The following is a 15,835-nucleotide window of genomic DNA, read 5'->3' as shown; positions in this document are numbered from 1 at the left end:
TTTGCTGCTTAAGTCAATCTTGAGGACATAATTTATATATGAAGCAAAATGGCTGGCCAACATTGCTGAATCAGCCATTACCTATCTGGTCTAAAGCTGCACTGGCTACTGCAAATTGTTTTGCTTAGCAAGCACATGTAAAGCAGTACAGAATGTACTTTCTCTGTAGAGAAACAGATCTGAAGAGAAGAGACATAGCAGGCTCAGCACTTCCCCTAAATTCATGAGATGAATAACTTATTCTCTCCAATCTTGAAAACACAAAAATGAGTGTAGGGTAGGGTCAGAGGGAGAGAGTGTCTGCTGGAAACCCTCCCAATGGAAATGGCAGGACAAAGGTCCAAAGATCCCACTGAAATCTTTGCTCCTTTTTTCAGTATTTTCACCACTTTTATATTTCTTTCAAGCTCATCCTTTTACAGAAGAGACACTAAGTAACTGGTGCAAACTGCAAAATTAATTCTTCAAAATATTTCAGAATACTCCTTTCATAATTCCCTCAACATTGCTATTGAGAATTGATTTAAATAAAAACTAAAATATAAACTAAGAAAGTACATACACAGTATAGCATTCACTGTGACTTTCAGTTTTACACCCCAAATGGAGGATTTTGATATATAAGAAAAATATCAAAAAAATTACAACTAATTTATTCTGCTTTTACAGCATAAAATCCTTATTCAGCTCTATCTGTCTTACATGGAGTGTTCTTTTCAGCCTAAAACTGTGTAATAAGAAAAGGTGATTTGGTTCTCTAGAGGCTCTTTTTATAAGCTAAAATATACTTTTCTGCATTTGGAATTTCTTTCTTGCAGGTATTCTATAACACTAATATATGCTTCATACAGTATTCACATCTGTTCCACCACAGGTGATGTCAGCCAAACTTCCACGGAATTGCTCTAACATCCAATAAAGCAGTTAGGCAGATGTCTCTGAGTTTCTTTGGTGTACAGTTTTGTTAGATTTCATGCTGGTTACATAATAGACAACTGTTAAAAGTGCTCAATGGTGAAATATTACTGACTTTTTTTTTTACAAGGCTAAGTTTAAATTCAAAATCCTTATTGTAACATCTGCTTGCACTATAAGCCGAAATACAATACCAGTTGGGAGATTGACTGGTGAATGGCCTAGAAGAAAAGCAGGTACCCATAGAAGGCTCTTATCTAGCACCTATGTATTATTAGCTGTGAAAGTCCTTTAAAAATGTGCCTTCACACGCAGCTAATGTTATCATTAAAGAACGTTGGTACTTGATAGTTAATATTGGTCTATTTTTACCTGCTGAGATAAAAGTGAGATAAAGGAGCTCATTAAAGTGCCTGTTTTTACTCCACAAGCTATCTTAAGAATGGTTTAATAGGACCCTTGGTGTTCCTAAGACTGCAAAAGCTTAGGTAATAACTTAGCTTACAGTTGGGTGGACAATGTTGCATTCTCTTAGCCTGAGCTTTTCTATATGGAATTGAATTGACGAATGGCTTGGCATAGATGCCAACTTTTTAAAAAACAATGTTAGATTTATTACTATGTCCTTACTTGGAGGTTTTAAATAGTCTGCATGATATTTTCAAAAGTAAGAGAAATTGTCCTTAAGAATTAAAATTTTTAATATGGGACTATTTTACCTGCCTCTGAAGAAGAGAGTTGATCTAACTTTTGAGAAATGATAAAATAGTTGTGCCATTTTATATTTCATTTTGTAGTGGATGTTGCCAACTGAGAAACATTCTTGTATAAGCTTACAGAGATTTTCTATCGATTCTTTCCTTTTGACTTGGTGATGCTAATGATATACAAGCCTAGGGATCTCATTTCTATTCATGCAAAATGTGTTTCCTTTTTTGAATATTCCATAATTACAAAGCAAAAACAAATGAAAATCACAAAAACTTAATAGAGAAACTGTAGGAGCCAAGGGTTAATAGAAAACCTGTGGAATTTATTGGGAGTGACTGGTTTCAGAGTGGCCTTGGCAGTAAACTGTGGAAACTGTTATCTGCATGCTTGGAGGACAGTGTGAGAGGGACAGAATGTTTGTTTTTTCTTAAGCTCCAAGGTCTTTTTAGCTATCTCTTGTATGTAGGGAGTAGTATACTAAAAAGCAGGCTTGGTCAGCAAAAGAGCTGTGAGAAAGGATATAAAATAAAGCAGCTGAAGCTCTTCGGGGCTGCAGTCATCTTGTCTGTCTCGTGTGTCTCATTTCGCAGGAGTTACTGAAAGATTGCAACAAGAAACAAGTAACCTTGAAGCAATGTGTTCACTCACTCATTTAACAACTATGTATTAAGTGCCTACTATGTGCTAGTAACTACTCTAGAAGTTGAAAATACAGCAGAAAAGGATCTTTTTTGCCATGGAATTTATATGTGTGTGTATATGTGTGTGTATATATATATATATATGTACACACACATATGATATTTACATTATATTTAAATAAGTGCATTTTTACATTAAAATATATAAATACAGAAATAGCATAATATGATAACTGGCAATGAGTGCAATGTAGAAAGATATAGAAGGGAACAGGAACAGGCCTATCAGGGTTTGGGGAGTGGGGTGTGTTGCAGTTTGAAACAGTGGGATCGGGTAAAGCTTCAGTAAGAAGTTTGGGTTGCTAGAACAGCCAAGCTGACTATCTGGATGATGAGGTGTCTGGGCAGCTGGAAAGGTTGCATTCATTAAATTCACTTCTTATGTTAGTGAAGTTGGCTTAAAATAAGAGAAGAGCAAAATTTACGAGAATTTTTTTTATCTGAATGCCAGGAATAGATAAATAACAGGAAGAAAATGCAATTGAACATTTCTCCGTAGGAAAACAATGTGTTGGAAAAGCACTTCCAGGTATTGAATACTGAAATCACCATACCTAACTGACACAAAAGCTCATTCAGATTGCAATTGATACTTAAGGAAAATTAGACAGATGACTCCGCCTTTCATGATGTAACTGCCTAAGCAAAGGCAGGAGCAGAGCTTCCAAGTATTTAAGGAGTGAAGGGGACTTGTTCTAAATAAACTGTTTATTTGACTTTCTTACTATCTGCTGGTAGTTAACAAAATACAGTAATGTTGAATATGTAAGTGAGTTGGTGTCTTGTTGACTAGCCAAATAAGGTTATTTTGAATATACAAATGAAAATACCACCTGTTAATCTGGCATAAAACATACATTAAACATATGCTAGTTGTAGTGAAATAAAATTTACTAAAATTTAGAAAAAAGAAGTCTACATAAACCCATTAGCCATAAGAATAATTTGTTTTCTTAAGGCTAAACAGGGATTTTTTTTCAATATATTTGACTCCTAGGAGGATAAAATATTTATGTGGAAATATGTAAAGGAAAACATTCATTTCCCCAAACTTCATTAGCCCTATAGCTACTTAGAAGATTATCAACCCTTAGAGGAATCAGTGATGTACCCAGAACTCACCATACATCTTTCTTTTTCTCTGCAATAAATTCATAAATCAAATGCATTAGGCAGACCTTGCTAATAATCACAATTGGACAGTTACCTAGACTAAAATATGTCAGCCTGTTACCATTCTTGTAATCATGCTTGAATGAAAACTTAAGTCAAAATAATCTTGTTAAATGTAACCTTTTTTGGTTAAGAGTAGAGCAAACTTTAATCTTGTAAATTAAATATTCGTACTGTTCATAAGTCATCGTTGATTATAACTCAAATATCTCAAGTATCTCAGTCTTATTGTTTTCCTTCTTTGCATGGTGTTACAAAATGTTCCCTTGTTAATGGTGTTTTAGTTTCCTCATTGCTAAAGCTAATACCAAGCAATGGCTAGCTTAAACAATGGGAATTTATTGGCTCACAGTTTTGAGGCTAGAAGTAGTCCAAAATTGAGCTGTCCGCGAGGAGATGCTCTCTTATCTGAGCTGGCATCTGGGGCTGGCTGCTGGTGACCCTTGGTCCTGGGCTCCCTGTTAGATGGCAGTGCACACAGCAGCATCTTCTGGCCTCTCCTTTCTCTTCCAGGTTCTGTTCACTTTCAACTTCTGGTTGCTCTCTCTGACTTTCCTTCTATCTGTCTGAATTTCATTTGCCTATAAAGGACTCCAACAATAAGATTAAGACCAATCCTGACTGCGTTGGACCACACCTTAACTGATGGAACCTCATGAGAAGGTCCTCCTTACAATCTGCTTTTCTGGTGTCCATGGCTCCATACCACCCCACATAGAAAGCTGACAAGAGGGTTCATTAGAAAGATTTGAATTAGTGTCTAGTATTCTCTTTTTATCTTGTTATTTTTTATTGGAATTTATCATGTTCTTTTGACATTTCTTTCATTCTTTCTTTTAAAACAAGCTTACTGAGGTACGCTTTATATAAGATACAAATCACCCTTTTAAAATATTATTATTATGTACAAATATATGTAGAACCATCACCATCAATTTTGAAATATTTTTGCCACTACAAAGAGCATCCTCATCATTCCCTGGTGCACCTGCTTGAACCCCAAAGAATTGTTAAGGTGAGGCAGTATTGATCTCCAGGTGGACAAGAGGAGATTGGGCAAATGATCCTACAACTAGAAAAGTCTGGGATCATGAGAACGTCCCACAGTCATACATGTATCCAATCATATATCCCATGAATGATGTCTGTTGGTAAAAGCATAGGTTTTTACTACTTGCACCCATAACTGAAATTCTGCTTGGGTGATTCTCAAAGTCAGTCCTTGTAAAATATCCATGCCTAATATATATTCAGGAATAGCAGAGATATATATCATGTAGGCATGGGGTGGCAAGCGATCAATACCAAGCACTATCATGGCTTGTCTTATATGGACTCTGTGCCCTCTGTATCCATTAATGTGAGTCAGAGGGCCATCAAACCAGTTTGGGCTTCCCTACAACAAAGTGCATTCTGCCCCTGGGTCCACTAAGGTCAAGACAAGCTATACGTTTTGGGGAGATAGTATATTAAAAGTTCTACAGGGTGGCCCATTTTCCCCACCACCCTGACTTCTCGGCCAGTGTGTCAGTCAATCAAGTCCACTTCATCTCTGCTGCTCAAGCGTACAATGTCACGTGAGCACAAGGGGCAGGGCTCAGTCTGCCTTTTTCCATTAGCTTAGTGAATCACTGCACCTGGGGCAACTCTTTCCACAAAGCCAGTAATACTTCATTGGGCTGTTCATGCATTTTCTTGGGATTCACCCCTTGTGGCTATAGATTTACCCACATTTGTAATCACAAAACCTTGGTGGAGCCACTAGTTTTATCAATCCCTTTCTACTCATGGGGCGGCTTTCATTTGGATGGCAGCTCAACCCCTTGCTTTATTGGGTGCATTCCCTTCTCCTATTTGCACACTTTCACATTCCCTAACTGTGCATTTTGCTTTCTGAGTATTCCAGGCTGTCAGCCCCCTTGTCTCACAGGCACAACAGCCATGCCAGAGTTTCTTGCCAGATTTTGCTGTACCTGTTTCATGAGATCTCAGAATCCCTCTGGACTATATGCCATGCATGTCATCTGTTGGTAGACCTGTGGGGGACCCACCAGTTCACTCCCTGGAGCCATGGGCTGGTTGTGCTCTACCTGTTGTTTTACCATGGGGTGGGCATGAATAAGGGGAGAGTACTTGCTTGGAATGGCACCAACTCACTCCCAACTCCCTCCATTTCAGGCCCCAGCACTGCTGCTTCCTCTTCCAGGGTTTGGACCTGGGTTTCCAATTCTTCTTGAAATTGCTGCAGCATCCAGACATGCACTTATGCTGCTACAGCTTTCTTATGCTGTTCTCGCACCATGGTTAAAAATAAAACAAGACCATATTGCACTGAGGAAACTGGATGCCAGCTTTAAAGTCCTTTAAACCTTGGCACTCCCTTGTTGAGTGGGATTTACATGATCCCAAGCTTCCAGAATAGACCACGGCAGCATGGGATACCACAAGCTTGTGGAGGGCCATATCCTATCTGGTCTGGCGTCATCTGGGGCAAAAGGGCCACTCACAGAATCCTGCTGACTATGCCAAATGTCAGGTTCCAGCTCACTCTGGTCTGGTAGCAAGTTGAACGAAAGCACAAGGAACCACTAGTAGAGTGGTCATCTTCAATCATTCCCCTCCACTCTGATGCTTACAAAGCAATAGTACCTTCTATACTAAACTATACGAAAGTGGCATTTTACCAACAGGTGACAATCATTCATGGAATATATGATTGGATACACGAATGTTACATCATTGGTTGTATAACAGGTACTTGATCATTGTTGCATAAGCTATGCCGTATCATGCTCCCCTGGAACTTCAGACCATCTTAGCAGGCTGCCATCTTAGCAAGCTCTTTATAATGAGCAAGTTCTTGGGCCCAACACAAAGGCACCACACTAACGAGTTTACATGTGAATGCATCTGGAAGGAGTATTCACAGGCAAAGCCTGACGTCCAGAGATGTTTTAAATTCTAAATTTTATTCATTTTAAAAATTTGCTGTATTATGTATACTTGCCCAATGAGTCTCCTCATAGAACTTTGGGAAAGATAGTTCTCTATATCTATTTGCATGCGTGGGTCCTTTGTGAAACAATGGTCATGCCATTTCACATAAAAACGATCCCTAAAGGACTTTTGAAGGGTAGTCAATCTTCTAATAAAAATGATAATCTGATGTAATCATATTTTTATTTTAGATTCTTTCTTTCATGAGTTGATGGAAGTTTGTTTATGATAAAATTCAGAAAAAAAAGTACATGGAAGTCAAAAATTGTTTGTTCTTACTGTTTTCCTCTGATTCAAATGATCACACATTCCAATTGTCAACCAATAAATATGCTCATAAACCATTTCATCAAAAGAGGACCAATTGTTATTCAGGGGCAGAATCAAACATTGTAATACTTTTAAGTCTTTTTAATTAACATTTAGATTTATTAAAGAAACTTTTTAAAATTTGTCCATGTGTAAAAGTTAAAATTTGAGAATTACTGTTTAAATGTCAGCTATCTGGCTACCTTTTAAATTAATGTTCTTTGATTTAATCATGTATAATACACTAAGAACATTATCTAACACTTATCAATCATCCATATTCATAAATGAGTATGTTCCAAGTACAGGGACTATGGTAGTTTGAAGCTATAGGTACCCCAGCTTTTCCTTAAATTTAATCCATTCCTGTTGGTATGAATCCATTGTAAGTAGGGCCATATGACGAGGTTGCTTCAGGTAAATGTGTCCCACTTCAAGCAGAATGAATCTTAATCCTAATTACTAGAGTCTTTTATGAGAGAATGAAATTCAAACTGAGGATGTCACTGAAGGAAGAAGTTGAAATTCAATGGAACCCAAAGGGAGAGATCGAAGGCACTGTCATGTGCCTTGCCATGTAACAGAGAAGCCAAGGGCTATTGGAAGCCAGCCCCAGAACAGAAATCTTTGGGGAGAAAGCTTGGCCTTAAATCCTTAATTTGGACTTTATTTTAGCCTCAGGGCCATGAAAAACCTCAAAGACTTTCTTGTTGTTTAAATTGACCCATTTCACGGTATTTGTTTCAGCAGCCTAAGACACTAAAACAGGACTGTATCTGAAAAAGAAATATTCATCCTCATTCTCATCTCTTTTCCAACCCCATCATCGACTCTGGACAATGCTACCCTTAAACATCTACGCTGTACTTGTAATTCTCACTTGTGATTTCCCATTCTTGTTCATCTGGCTAAGTTCCTTCAATCCCTTGACATTCTTCGCATTTCCATGCTACCTGGGAGCCAGAGTTGATTCTGGAGAGCTGAACTCTGTAGACAAACCATACTTTGGCACCAGTTTTCTAATGTGGCTTTTCATGTGGTATGTGATTTTGTGAGGCAGAGACTGAAGCTGGAGATATTTCAGCAAAACTCCTTGCATTCAGAATTTTCTACACAGTATCTCAGACCCTCATACTGAGATTATTGTCTAGGTGAGTGAAGCAATGAGAAATCTCCCTCTGCTTCTCTGCCTTCTCTTTTTTTGACCTCCGGTGGGGCTGAAATTGAGTCCTTTCCAGGGACCTACTTCCAGGAATGGGCCATTCTGCCTCATGATATCCTCCTTCCTGGAGGTGAAATGTCTGTGTTTTAGAAATAATAACTAAAATGCAACCTTATTGACTTGGTCTTTGGTATGTAAAGCAGGAGCTCTGGAATTTAGAAATCCCTCTTTTCATAAAGCCTGACTTTAAACTTACTCTCTTACTGTGGATTTGCTAAAAATGGCCTTAAAACTGATCAACAATATCTACCTTTCTGGGGATGGCAGGTACCTTGGAAAGGAGCCATGGTTTAAGGAAGATATATTACTGCCATAATGAATGAATTCTCAAGATTCTGCTTATTGTACATTTCTGCAGCTCAGCTCCTGAAGTTAGAAATCGTTAAGTATGAACAACACTTTTCTCTTTCTTTAATAATCCCTCTTAGCACTTGGTTTCTTTAGCTGTGAAATGAAAATAATAATAGTTCTTAATTGGCAGGATTTCTGATAAAACAGACAAAGATAAGGTATGCAATGCCTTAGGATTGGCTTTTCAATTGGTATGCAATATGTACTATAATTACTGTTACCATTATTACTGATTTTGTAAAAGTTTTGCTTTGCTTTTACAAACGGACTAGTGATTTTGGCTAGTGCAACATTTCAAACAAATAAAATATATTCTCCTAGTGATCTCTCCCAATGAGTGAATGAACAAAATTGTTTTTATGGAAGCATAATAAAAGACTTAAGATTTTCCTCCTTATCTGCCCCACCCTTTTCTCCAAATTATAAACAGCAAATAAAAAATAAGTCACAGAATCCTACAGTTTCCATGGGAAAACAGACTGCACTAATTAGCTTTAGTGTCTGGGTCAAGGTACAAGTTTAGTCTTTTGATGAGGTCATAACAACTAGTTATTTCTGAGAGTCCTAATCATTTGACAAAACTCTTAGTATTTCGCTACCATTAACTAGTTTCCTATCTTTTAAATAGTAACAGCTAAATAGTTCTCAAATAATTGATGTGAGTATGAAATAAATTTCAGTAACAAACCATATGAAAGATACCTGTTTTTTCTCATACTGTTCCTCCATCCCATTCTCCACACTCAAGAGAAGACAGGCTTATATACCATGATATATACGGAGAATCTATAAATAAGGAGAAATCTGTTTTCCTAATTATCTCCCCTTCATCCTACATCCAGAAATATTGTATTGGTCCCTTAAATTTGTACATTTTCCCTAGCAAGCAGAAGGCATATATTAGAATATATGATTTTATAAAAGTTCAAACCATATTAATCTTACCTTAGCTTTAAAATAGCTGATATTGGAGATACTCAAATTTATATATCTGGCTGCTTCAAATGTTCTTTACGAAGGTGAGTGCCTTAGTTTGCCAGGCCTGGTATTATAAATATGACACAAAGATTTGGCTTAAAGAACAGGAATTTATTGTCCCATGGTTTTGGAGGGTAGAAGTCCAACACCAAGACTCTGGCAGAGCTTGCTTTCTCTTGAGCTGTAGTGCTCTGGCAAGCCTCTGTCATATGGCATTCTGTCTCCTCGGTCTCCTCTTGTAGCTTTCTCTAACTTATGGCTTTCTGACTTCCAGCTTATACTGATGGATTTACCTTGTCTATAAGGACTCCATCATATGGATTAAGACCTACCCTGATAGAATTTCATCTCATCTAAAATAGAATTTTTGAAGACCTCGCATTGAGTGTACACCTTAACTAAATATATCTTCAAAGTTCCTGTTTACAAATAGAGTCACACTCATAGCAGTGAGTAGGCCTCATCATGCCACATGATGAATTTTAGAGTAAAACATAAATGGTATTTATTGATTACACACCATTGGCCTATTTGTATTTTTTATTCCAATATTTAACAATAGTAACTGAAAGGGCAGCAATATAGAAAAAACTGTAATTCTACAGACAAAAAATTGCTTATGAAATCCCGGCCAAAATATCCAGTGATGTATGATAAAATTACCTAGCTTCTCTTTGGCTCTATTTCAGAACCATAATCAGTTTCACTGATTGTTGCTTTTTGCTTGTAATTTTCAAAACAAACAATAACTCTTGGACAGCTACTAGACAGATATTCATGTGCTAGTAAATCATAATTATATTTTGAATATTAATCTTACCTTTGATGTAACATTTGAAAATATCACAAGTAAATGAAGATATATATTTGTATTAACATGTTAATGGCATAATCTATATTGATGACCAGGGTAGAGAGTCCTTCAACAAGTTTATGAGTTGTGGAATTTAGGAAGTTATTTGAATTAAAATAAGTATGTTAGTATACAGATGTATCTCCATAATGCCAAACTGACTAATGATGAGTAAATAAAATATTTTGCTAGTGAATAGTTGTCCCTTTGAATTGACTGAATTGATTTGTAACTGAGAAGACCAAATGTAGACGAAAGCTTCTCCTTCAACCAGTTTATATTAATTAATACCATCGAAAAATCCACTGATTTCTGTGAAAATAGCTCTTATTTGGGGGTGGGACATAAGGGGATAATGAAGTGGTAAGTGATAATTGAAATACTTTTGAAATTCCTTTTGAAATTATTCCTTTAATATAAACAATCAAGGAGATGCTGGTAATGAATGTCTCTTATAGGAATCCAGTTATCGTTATTTACCTGAGAAATTCATTTGCTTTGATTTTTTTTCGGATGGGAATAATTTCATTTGGAACAGATTTGAATATAAATCAGGTTCCAATAAGTGGTTCTACCAGTGTCATCTAAGGCTATTTTAAAACAGATATGTCCCTATAGAGATGGAGATCTCATATCTCAGCATAAATGGTGATGGGGTAGAGTAAATAAGGAATATCTGTTGCGTGGTTTTGTCAAGATTTTAAATTTGTTTAGTTTTCCCTTCTGGCAAAAAATTAAAGTTTAATAAAGTAAAAGTAACTACACCAAATTTAATACAAGGGCTTTTTTTTTCCTTTTTTAGATTTACAACTTAATCTTTTAAAAAGATATATCTGCATCTTTGCTTACTTTTAGGGAATATGAGAAGCTACAACTTACATCGCCAAAACAATTGCTCCTCCAATACCATGAATTCAACCACACTGAATTAGCTAGAAAATACTTTCAATTTGCTTACGTTTTTCATTAGGGAAATATAAATTGTATGTCTAAGCAAAATTGCTTTAGAATTAATTCCAGAAAATTATTTATATGGTTTTATTAATCATAATTCCTTCAGTGAAAGAGAAATAACTGCTTAGCTACATCTATAAAAAAGAGATCCAGTGGAGTGAACTAAAACCCTGTTGAGAGTGAAAGTCAGAGAAGCTGAGGCTAAGGTATAAGCCATCAGAAAGCAGGAGTCACTAGAACCCTTACTGAATGATTTCAGCTGCCTGCATTAAGTGAGTGGTTTTTGGAATATCCCTGAAAGTTATCAGCTATATTCTTCTAAGGCGATAATATCTCATTCTTTTTTTGCCCTGTAAAATATGGGCAGTGTCTCTCTTTTATGAAAGAAATATAAATTGGAACCCTGCTGATGGTGGGGTTTATGGAATGTACTTTCCAGGCTTCTCACCCCTGCCAAACAAGGAGAGTGTCAGAGAGAGGAGAAATGGAAGGTACATTCTAGCACAATCATCTACCCTTTGGTCAGCAAACATTTAACCTAATATCCTTTGTCTTCTACATGCAGTTAAATATCAGTAATGTATGGAAATAATTCATATTTCAATTCATCAAAGAAAAAATAAGTGCTATAGAACTATTTTATTTAAGATAATATTTTAAAAGGTTGTGTGAAGAATTAAAATAAAATGAGCTATCTGTTTAATCATTTGCTTAATAAAAATTAACTTGGTGACCAACCATCCCTGTTTTTCTCAGTACTAAAACAGGGAGAGTCCTTGATAAACCAGCATGAGATGGTTGCCTTAAAATAGTCTTTTGAATGAAACAAATTTTGCCATAGAAGAATATGCTAACTTAAAATTGATGAAATTAATATTCTAAAAATTTCAAATAATTTGATACATGTCATAATATACAATTGTAATCTGAGCATCATCTCAGAGAATCATATTTGTCTCTGTATGAATCTCTTTGATTCATTCTTCCCTTTGAATCATGTAATCTAAGATTATTTTTTGTTCATAATTTAACATTGCTGAAAGTGGTTTGTTTCTCACCATCAATGGCATCTGACAATTATAGGTGACAGCATTTTCTTTCTCTCACTAAAATGTAAAATACTGGTACATTTTATAGTTGGTAATGTCTTGGTTGTGATATGTGGCGATATTTATTAATTTCTGCTCTCACTAAACCTATATGTTATCAGACAAAGGCAGTGGATTCTTTGCTTCATGCACTCAATGATTAATTCCTGAAATATTAGGGTTTCAAAGAGAGAAAGAGTTTGTTGCTAGGTGCAAAGCAGGAGAGCAGATTGCCCATCAGCCCCCAAATCTCTCTTCCTCAACTGCAGTAATTCTGATAGCTTTATAGTGTTGAAAGATGGGCAGATTTTAGAATAATGAATACAACGCTCTAGCTGATAGTAATTAGAGGTGATCTAATTATTGAGCTCTCTGTGTCCACTCTCAGCTCTCTCTCATGAGGCACTCCAGGGAAAGATTAAGACCCACCTTGAATGGGCAGGGTCACATCTCCATGGAAACAACATAATCGAGAGGTCCCATCCAACAGTAGGTCTGCCCCCACAAGATTGGAGTTGGATTATGAGAACATGGCTTTTCTAAGGTATATAGGAGCTTCAAACCAGCACACCTAGCCTCAGATTGCTTTGTAGAAATGTTAGGAAGAGAGAAGTATGAGCTAGACCAGGATAGTGTTCTAAAGCATCCGAATGATAGAATACTGGCATTACTCATACCTTCTTTTTGTACTCTGTATCGTTTCATTTAACATTAGTAAATAAATTAATTAATGATAATGCCATAAAATGATAATTGCATATGATCTACAGGAGAGAGATTAGGTTAAAACAAGTTTCGCATCTAGTACTTGGGTAACATAAACATATACAAACAGATAACATTGTAGTGTGTACCTCTGTAAGTTGTACACACATTTGCACATCCACATCCATAAAGGCCATTCAAGGAAAAATTAGAAGTCAAATCTTTGCAAGAGTGTTTATATAAATATTCCTCTCTCTAAGACCAGGGAAATTCATAGGTACTGAATTTCAGATTACTGAAAGGAATCAAGGGAAAATAGAGACTGCTATTGCAATGTAAACGTTAACTGGTTCAATAGAAATTTGGTTAAATGAAAATCCATAAAGTACACTCCGCTTAGATACATATACATAGCTTCACATTATTTGTGTAGTGCACGTGAAAATATTAAAAGCAATGAGAGACTACAAATGTTACACTGGGGTTGCTTTAAGGCTCCATGAAGAAGAAATCTGAGTTCAGGAAAGCAACACTTTTATTGCCTAGAAGACATCATCCTAATGGAAATGAGTATGTCTCCCTCAGAGAAACAGCTCACTCCTATAACTGCAGAAAAATAAACCCTGAAAATACATGTAGAACAACATGTATGTGGGTCATAAGCAGTGGACGAGTTTTCTAGAAGAGAGTAAATACAGAGAGAAGGGTGGCTATGTAAAGAAGAGAATCATGCTGTAAGTACAGGGTGTAAACAACAAAACTGGAATGGAAGGAAAAGTAAAGAAAGGGAAAAGCTAAAAATTTTAATATATTCAGGAAAAAACGAAAATCCTAGTAACTCACAATAATATCAGAGATAGTGTATAAACATATACACTATATATATATATATATATACACATATATATGTATATATATGTACATGTTAAGAGCGCAGTCTTCTGCATTCACTATATAAATATCACTGAATCTGCTTTCAAACTGGATAAAAGCATTACTTCTTCAACTCAATTATTTTCAAATCCCCTGTAAGGGAAAATTCATGGGCAAAATTCACTTTAAAGAATATAGAGAAAGTATGGTACAATATTGTGCTGGTCTGAATCTGTGGTGGACCCCAGAAAAGCCACACCCTTTGATCCTCATTCAATATTGCTGGGTGGGAACATTTTGATTGTTTCCATGAAGAGGTGACCCACCCAATTGTGAGTGCTGACTTTTGATTAGATGATTTCCATGGAGGTGTGTCTCCACCCACTGAAGATGGAGTTGCTTGCTGGAATCCTTTAAAAGAGGAAACATTTTAGAGAGAGTCCCTTTTTGGTAGAGCCACATGAAAGCCAGCAGATGCCAACATGTTCGCCATGTGCCCTTCCAGCTGAGAGAGAAACGTTGAATGTCGTTGGCCTTCTTGAATCAAGGTATCTTTTCCTGGATGCCTTTGCTTGGACATTTCTATAGACTTGTTTTAATTGGGACATTTTCTCAACCTTAGAACTGTAACTTGCAACTTATTAAATTCCACTTTTTAAAAGCCATTCCATTTCTGGTATACTGCATTCCAGCAGCTAGCAAACTAGAACAAATATGTTTCTTTGTATACATCTAACTTAAATTTTGGTTATCGTACTTTAAAATTTTTTTAAAAGTGATTATTAGGGCAGAAAAATAAGATTGGTGATTCATTTCTGTCTTTATTTCCTATGAGGTAGAGCCAATTATTTATAAAACTGATAGAGCACTCAACTGCTGTATAAGAAAGAAAAGCAAGAATTATTAATTGTAAAGTAGACATGCTTACACAAATAGCATTAACAAACCATATTAGCATAGAATTAATATTTACAAAGATTCCTTCATACTATATTTCTTGAATATTTACTGATATATATATATAGTGATTCCAGGCTTTATTTTAGAAGCTTGGCATATCATCAATAAACAGATTTTAAAATATCCCTGTCCTCCATTTTAGAAGAGGAGATAGATAATGAAGAAGGGATATGGAAAGTAAAAGGAATATTACAGCAGGATTAGGGATGAATGTGCAGAGGCTGGAAGGCAGGAAGGAGTCAGAGTACCAGAGAAAAGTATAGGAGTAATAGGATGAGGCCATAGAGCTCACCGAGATGTGAGCAGGAACTTGAAGGACATGGAGGGATTCATTACATGGACAGTTGGGCAGAGAGGGTTCCAGTTAGAGGGATTCATTACATGGACAGTTGGGTAGAGAGGGTTCCAGTTAGAGGGATTCATTACATGGACAATTGGGTAGAGAGGGTTCCAGTTTTAAAAATCCTGTAAAACAAAGGCCCTACCTAAGAGGGGAGTATTCTGACTCATCCTACAAGCTATAAGGAGCCCAATGTGGCTGGAGAAAAAGTGAGCAAGGGGGAGGAATCATAGTAAAACATGTAACCAGAAAGGTTATTGTAAGGCATTTTATTTTATTCTGATTGAAATGGCTCCCTATTGCGGATATGGCATGATTGGATTTATATTTTGTTGTCATCCCGGATCCTTGTTGAGAATGTGGCAGTTGGGCACAAATAGAAGCATGCAAACTTATGGAGACATGATGACGCAAAGGATAGATGAAGGAGGCTGAGTTTGTAGTCATACTAGTGGAAGTGGTAAAAATTGGAAATAATCTGAATATATTTTGAACCAGAATCCTAATGGATTGGATGTGGGCTTATGAGGAAAATAGAGGACTTTAAGATGAGTCTAAGTTTTTTAGCCTTGGCAATCAGAAGGATAAAATTGTCATTACTGAGATATGGAAGGCAGTGAATTTTTCAGGCTGGGGTCAAACAATCCAGTTTCTTACTGAGCCAGTTAAGCATTTTACACATTATTTTTATGTTACTCAGTATCT

Source organism: Tamandua tetradactyla, chromosome 14, assembly GCF_023851605.1.
Source record: "Tamandua tetradactyla isolate mTamTet1 chromosome 14, mTamTet1.pri, whole genome shotgun sequence".
In the NCBI taxonomy this organism is placed as follows: domain Eukaryota; kingdom Metazoa; phylum Chordata; class Mammalia; order Pilosa; family Myrmecophagidae; genus Tamandua; species Tamandua tetradactyla.
The sequence above is the reverse complement of the archived record's forward strand: the minus strand, read 5'-3'. Positions refer to the sequence as shown.